Consider the following 8,083-nt stretch of genomic DNA (forward strand, 5'->3'; position numbering starts at 1 on the left):
AAAAGAAGAACAGGAGTACTTGTGGCACCTTAGAGACTAACAAATTTATTAGAGCATAAGCTTTCGTGGACTACAGCCCACTTCTTCGGATGCATCGAAGAAGTGGGCTGTAGTCCACGAAAGCTTATGCTCTAATAAATTTGTTAGTCTCTAAGGTGCCACAAGTACTCCTGTTCTTCCTTGATTTAAAGACTTCTAGTGGTAGAAAGTCCACCACATCCCTAGGTAAGAAGTCCCAGTGGTCAGATGCCCTCACTGTTAAAAATGTGTGCCTTATTTCTACTCTGAATTTGCCCAGTGTCAATTTTCAGCCATTGGATCTAGTTATGCCTTTCTCTGTGAGAGTAAAGAGCCCCCCCCCATTAGCAGAAATATTTTCCCCATGTAGGTACTTATGACCTGTGATCAAATCACCTCTTAACTTTCCTTTTGATAAGCTAACTAGATTGCTTATTTAGTCTCTCACTATAAGGCAAGTTTTCCAGACTTCCAGTCATTTTTGATGCTCTATTTTGTACCCTGCTCAATTTTTCAACAGCCCTTTTTAACGTGTGGATACCAGAACTGCATATTGCATTCCACTAATGATCTCATCAATGCTGAGTAGGAAGGTAATACTAGATGTTCTTTTATTCATCCAAGGATCACATTTGTACTCTTAGACCCAGCATGTATTGAGAGCTCATGTTCAATGATACTATGACCCATACGTCTTTTCCAAAGTTACTGCTTTCCAGGATACAGTCCTTCAGCCTGTAAATGTGACCTACATTCTTTGTGTCTAGATGTATGATCTTCCATTGGGCTGTATTCAAATGAATGTTACTTGAATGAGTCCAGCTTGTCAAGCTATCCAGATATCTCTGTAGAACTAACCTCGCCTCATTATTTACCACTGCTCCAATTTTTCTGTCAACTGCAAATTTTACTAGTAATTAGGGCTGCCAAATGATTAAAAAAGTAATTGACATTAATCGTGCTGTGAAACTATAATAGAATACCATTTATTTAAATATTTACAGATGTTTTCTATATTTTCAAATATATTGATTTAAATTACAACGCAGAATACAAAGTGTACAGTGCTGACTTTATATTTATTTTTTATTACAAATATTTGTCTGTAAAAAACAAAAGAAATAATATTTTTCAATTCAACCAATACAAGTACTGTAGTGCAATCGCTTTGTCATGAAAGTTGAACGTACACGTGTAGAATTATGTACAAAAACACTGCATTCAAAAATAAAACAATGTAAACTTTATTTCTTATTTACAATGTCACCTGAAAGTGAGAATATGTCAGGGGTGGCTAACCTGAGCCTGAGAAGGAGCCAGAATTTACCAATGTACATTGCTAAAGAGCCACAGTAATACGTCAGCAGCCCCCCCCATCAGCTCCCCCACCCCACTCCTAGCACCTCCCACACACCAGCAGCCCCAATGATCAGCACCTCCCCCTCCCTCCCCACTCCTCCCAATCAGCTGTTTCGTGCCATGCAGGAGGCTCTGGGAGAGGAGGGGAGGCAGAGGAGCAAGGGCACTGCAGGCTGAGGGGAAGGAGTGGAGGGGGGCAGGGCCTGTGGCAGAGCCAGGGGTTGAGCAGCGAGGCACCCCCTGGCACATTAGAAAGTTGGTGCCTGTAGCTCCAGCCCCAGAGTTGGTGCCTATACAAGGAGCCACATATTAACTTCTGAAGAGCCACATGTGGCTCAGGAGCCACAGGTTGGCCATCCCTGGAATAGGTGTTTGCATGGCACATAGCTGGCATAATAAGATATTTACATGCCAGATGCGCTAAAGATTCATATGTCCCTTCATACTGTGACGGGTTGGATCACAGAAACCCCCTTGGGAACTGCCAGCTGATGTGCCAAGACTACTTCTACTCCTGTTTTCCTGCCCTTGCAGCTTAGGACTTCAGTGCCCTACCTGGTTTGAGCCAGACCCACTAGCATGCTGTAAACCCAGACCCAGGTCTGAATCATGTCTCCTAACAGCTGTAGGCTTAATCTGAAAGCATTTTACAGAAGTGTTCCTGTCTTTAACACTCAGATGCCCAACTCCCAATGGGGTCCAATCCCCAAATAAATTTGTTTTACCCTGTATAAACTTATAAATTGTTCGTCCTCTATAACACTGATAGAGAGATATGCACAGCTGTTTGTGCTCCCCCAACCCCAGGTATTAATACATACTCTGGGTTGTATCAGAAAGTAGGATTGAAGTGGTTCCAAGTAGTAACAGACAGAACAAAGTGAATTACTAAGTGAAATAAAATAAAAGACGCAAATCTAAGCCTAATACAGTAATACAACTGAGTACAGATAAAATCTCACCCTGAGAGATGTTTCAATAAGTCTCTTTCACAGACTGGATGCCTTCCTAGTCTGAGCACAGTCCTTTCCCTGGCACAGTTCTTGTTCCAGCTCAGGTGGTAGCTAGGGGATTCCTCATGATGGCTCTCCCCTTTGTTCTGTTCCACCCATTTATATATCTTTTACATAAGGCGGGAATCCTTTGTCCCTCTCTGGGTTCTCAATGGAACCCCCTCCTTCTCAATGGAAAAGCACCAGGTTAAAGACGGATTCCAGTTCAGCTTACATGATCATATGTCACTGTAAGACTTCATTGCCCACTTGCCAGCACACACATATACAGAGAGACTTACAAGTAAAACAGAGCCATCTGCAGTCAATTATCCTGGTTAATGGGAGCTATCAAGATTCCAAACCACCATTAATGGCCCACACTTTGCATAATTACAATAGGCCCTCAGAGTTATATTTTATATTTCTAGTTTCAGATACAGAAGTGATACATTTATACAAATAGAATGACCACACTCAGTAGATTATAAGCTTTGTAATGATACCTTACAAGAGACCTTTTGCATGAAGTATATTTCAGATACATTATATTCAAACTCATTAGCATAGTTTCATAAAATCATATAGAGTACAACGTCACACATACAGTACTTCAACCACCACTCCAGAGGACATGCATCCCTGCTTATGACGGGTTCTGCTCGATAACGATCCAAAGCAGTGTCAAATCTGCAGTGAAAGTGTTCTTAAAATGAACACCACATGCCGGGTAATCATCTGAGACTGCTATAATATGAAATATATGGCAGAATGCGGGTAATACAGAGCAGGAGACATACAATTCTCCCCCCAAGGAAATACAGTCACAAATTTAATTAATGCATTATTTTTTTAATGAGTGTCATCAGCATGGAAGCATGTCCTCTGGAATGGTGGCCAAAGCATGAAGGGGCATATGAATGTTTAGCATATCTGGCATGTAAATACCTTGCAATGCTGGCTACAAAAGTGCCATGTGAACGCCTGTTCTCATTTTCAGGTGACATTGTAAATAAGAATTGGGCAGCATTATCTCCCATAAATGTAAATAAACTTGTTTGTCTTAGCGATTAGCTGAACAAAAAGTAGAACTGAGTGGACTTGTAGGCGCTAAAGTTTTACATTCTTTTGATTTTGAATGCAGTTATGTAACAAAAAAGATCTATATTTGTAAATTGCACTTTCACAATAAAGAGATTGCACTATGGTAATTGTATGAGGTGAATTGAAAAATATCATTTTTTGTTTATCATTTTTACAGTGCAAATATTAGTAATAAAAAATAATATAAAGTGAGCACTGTACATGTTGTAGTCTGTTTTGTAATTGAAATAAATATATTTGAAAATGTAGAAAAACATCCAAAATATTTAATAAATTTTAACAGTGTGATTAAAGCTGCGATTAATTACGATAAATTTTTTGAGTTAATCGCATCAGTTAACTGCAATTAATCAACAGCCCTACTAGTAATAATTTTGTTTTCTTATAATAAACAAGATATTGAATAGCAGAGACCTGAGAATCAATACTTGTGGCATCCCACTAGCAGCACCCCCATCAGATGATGATTCCCCATTTACAATTACAGACTGAGATCTACCTCTTTGCCAGTTTTAATTCATTAACTATGGGCTATTGGAGTTTGTATAGTGCTAATTCATTGATCAGAATGATGTGTGGTATCAAGTCAATGACTTGCAGAAGTCTGTGATGGCATCACAGTTACCTTTACTAATCACACTTGTAATGTCATCAAAAGTTTGTTTGACAAGCCCTATTTTCCATAAATCCACATTGATTGGTATTAATTATGCTGCCATCATTTAGTTCTTTATTGATGCAATCCTGTATAATGCATTCCCTCATTTTGCCTGGGATCAGTCAAGCTAATTGGCCTATAGTTACCTCATATCACACTGGAAACATAGGCCGCTGCACAGGTGGAATGCTCCTCTGTCAGAACAGGGTCATAAGATAAGTGAAATCAAAGAGAGAGAAAAATCAACCCCTATGAGTCCATGGAGTCCCCACTTAGGCAGGATATCAACCTCCAAAAGAGGAGGCATCCAATATTCACAGCTGTATTCTGTCACCTTTACTCATGTTGAGTAGTATCTTACTTTGGGATAGTCCCACTTGTCTCAATGTGTAAGGAATTACAGGTATCCTAACAGCTAAAGTTGGGGTATTAGTTGGTGTCTGCCACAGACCATCAAATCACACTAGGGAACAGGATAACCACCTCCTTATGCACCAATGTTTAGGAAAAAAAGCTGTGTGATGATGGGGGGGAGGGGCATTAATTTGAGTGACATATGCTGGAGGTCTCATGCTGCCAGGATTAAAACATCCTTGGAATGTCTAATTATTATAGAAGATAATTTCCTAACTCAAAAAGTGTTGCATCCAACTTGGGGGATTCTATATTAGACCTCATCTTGACAGATAAAGAGGAACTAATTGCAGAACTAAAAATTAATGGTAACTTAGTTACAAGTGATCATGAGTTGGTCACATTTATAATATGCAAAGAGAATGAAATTCAGACCAGTGAAATATATATGATGCTTTAAAAGAGCCAGTTTCACAAAGCTGAAAACAATTATGAGCTAAATCATCAGGGAAGAAGAATTTAATCATAAAAATGTGAATAATAATTTTCTGAACACCCCCAAAGCCATAATTTCACAATTGAGGAAGAAGGTTAAAAAAAACCCTGTTTGCAATAACAAATGAAAGAAAGGAGAAGTGAATAGTAATAAATATAACTCAGAAGCTAGGAATTGTAGAAAATTGATAAGGGAAGCAAAGAGACAGAAGGATAAATCTATGGCCAGCAAAGGACAATAAGGAGTTTTTAAAGCATATTAGGGTATGTCTACACTACAGCAGTGCAGCTATGGTACTGCAGCTGAACTGCTGTAGCACTGTAGTGTAGATGCTTCCTACATTGATGGACTGGCTCTTTCCATTGATATAGGCAATCCACCTCTCCAAAAGATGGTTACTAGCTTGACAGAAGAATTCTTATGTTGACCTAGCTGCATCTGCAGTAGAGGTTAGGTTGACCTAACTACATCATACAGAGTGCAAAATTTTTCACAGCCCTGAACTTGTAGCTAGGTCAACCTAAGCTTTAGGTGTAGACCAGGCCTAAAGAACACAAATAATCCTAATAATGGTATTGCTCCATTACTAGCTGGAAATGGTAGAATTATCAATAAGGCAGAAGTGCTCAATAAACATCTGTATTTGGGGGAAAAAACAGATGATGTAGTCATGTCACACAATAAGAGTCTTTTCATTTAACTAGTATCTCAGGAGAATACTAAACAGCAACTATTAAAGTTAGACATTTTTAAATCAGCAGGTCCAGACAATTTGCATCCAAAAACTGACCGAGAAGCTTACTGGATCATTCATTTTGATTTTTTCAATAGCTCTTGGAATACTGAGGAAGTTCCAGAAGACTGGAAGAAAGCTAATCTTGTGCCAATATTTCGAAAGGGTAAATGGGATGGCCTGGATAATTAGAGGCCTATCAGTCCGACATTGATCCCGGGAAAGATAATAGAGCAGCTGTTATGGAACTTGATTAATAAAGGAGGGTAATATAATTAATACCAATTTGATAAATGAAGTGGGGGTAGCTTCCTTTTATGGACACCCAACCAGCCAGTTAGCTATAAAGTCCCTTTTGGTGGCTGTTCTCTGCTTGCTTTACCTGTAAAGGGTTAACAAAGGTAAAGGAAAAGGAGTGGACACCTAACCAAAAGAGCCAATGGGAGGGCCAGAACTTTTTAAAATGGAAAAAAAAACACCTTCCCTTTGTTTTGTGTGTTGTGTCTCTTGGGGGAAAGAGGGGAACAGAGGGCAGCAGGAATGCGTGTAAGGCTTGAACCAGGTATAAAAATTCATCTTCCATACCTAGAAGAAATAATTTGGATAGGGAATGTTTAGTTAGATGCTATCAGGTTTATTTCTTATTTTGGCTTGTGGATTTTCTCTGTGCTAATCCCAGATGCTTTTGTTTGCTTGTAACCTTTAAGCTGAACCCCCAAGAAAGCTATTTTGGATGCTTAATTTTTGTAATTGTTTGTTTTAAGATCTAGCAAAAAGTCTAAGTTCCAGATGTATTTTTTCCCTTCTTATTTTTAATAAAATTTACCTTTTTAAAGAAGAAATTGGATTTTTGGTGTCCTCAGAGATTTGTACATGTTGTTTGATTAGCTGATAGCCACAGCTAATTTCCTTTGTTTTCTTTCTCAGCTCTTTCCTAGAATGGGGTGAAAGGGCTTGAGGGAGGAATTCCCAAGTGCTCCTTCCTGGGTTCAAAGGGTTTTTTTAATATTTGGATGGTGGCAGCGTTTACCAAGACAAGGTCAGAGAAAAGCTGTAACCTTGGGAGTTTAATACAAGCCTGGAGTGGCCAGTATTAATTTTTAAAATCCTTGCAGACCCCCACTTCTGCACTCAAAGTGCCAGAGTGGGGATTCAGCCTTGACACCAATAGACATGGATTTATAGAAAATAGATCCTGTCAAACTAACTTGATATCTTTTTTCTGATGAGCTTACAAGTTTGGTTATTAAAAGTAATAGTGTTGATGTAATACACGTAGGCTTCTCTATTGCATTTTACTTGGTACCATGTAATATTTTGATTTAAAAAACTAAAAATATATAAACTTATATTGGCACACATTAAATGGATTAAAAGCTGGTTCACTTATAGGTCTCAAAATGTAACTGTAAATGGGTAATCATCATTGCACAGGTGTGTTTCTAGTGGGGTCCCACAGGGATTGTTTTTGGCTCTACAGTATTTAACATTTTTATTAAAGACCTGGAAGAAAATACAAAATTATCACTGATAAAGTTTGTAGATGACAGAAAAACGGGGGGAGTGCTAAATAGTGAAGAGGACAGATCAGTGATACAGAACAGATTGGATTGTTTTATAAGCTGGGTGAAAGCAAACAATGGGCATTTTAGTATGGCTACATGTAAAGATATACATCTAGGACCCAAGAATACAGGCCATAGTTACAGGATGGGGTACTCTATCCTGGGAAGCAGGGACTCTGAAAAAGATTTTGGGTATTGTGGTGGATAATCAGCTGAACATGAGCTCCCAGTGTGATGCTGTGGCCCAAATGGCTCATGCAGCCCTTGGATGCATGAACAAGGGAATCTTGAATAGGAGGAAAGAGGTTATTTTACTTCTGTATTTGGTACTGGTGCGACTGCTGCTGGAATCCCATGTCCAGTTCTGGGCTCCATAGTTCAAGAAGAAAGTTGATAAATTGGAGAGGTTCAGAGAAGAGGCACAAGAATGATTAAAGGATTAGAAAACATGCCTTAGAGTGATGGACTCAAGGAGCTTAATCTACTTAGGTTAACAAAGAGTGGGATAAGAGGTGACTTAGGCCTGGTCTACACTACGGGTTTAGGTCGACTTTAGCAGTGTTAAATCGAATTAAGCCTGGACACGTTCACACGACGAAGCCCTTTCTTTCGACTTAAAGGGCCCTGTCATAACTATAAAGGGAAGGGTAACAGCTGTCCTGTGTACAGTACTATAAAATCCCTCCTGGCCAGAGACTCCAAAATCCTTTTCCCTGTAAAGGGTTAAGAAGCTCAGGTAACCTGGCTGGCATCTGACCTAAAGGACCAATAAGGGGACAAGATACTTTTAAATCTTGGGGGGGG

Source organism: Trachemys scripta, chromosome 8 (genome assembly GCF_013100865.1).
Source record: "Trachemys scripta elegans isolate TJP31775 chromosome 8, CAS_Tse_1.0, whole genome shotgun sequence".
Lineage (NCBI taxonomy): Eukaryota > Metazoa > Chordata > Testudines > Emydidae > Trachemys > Trachemys scripta.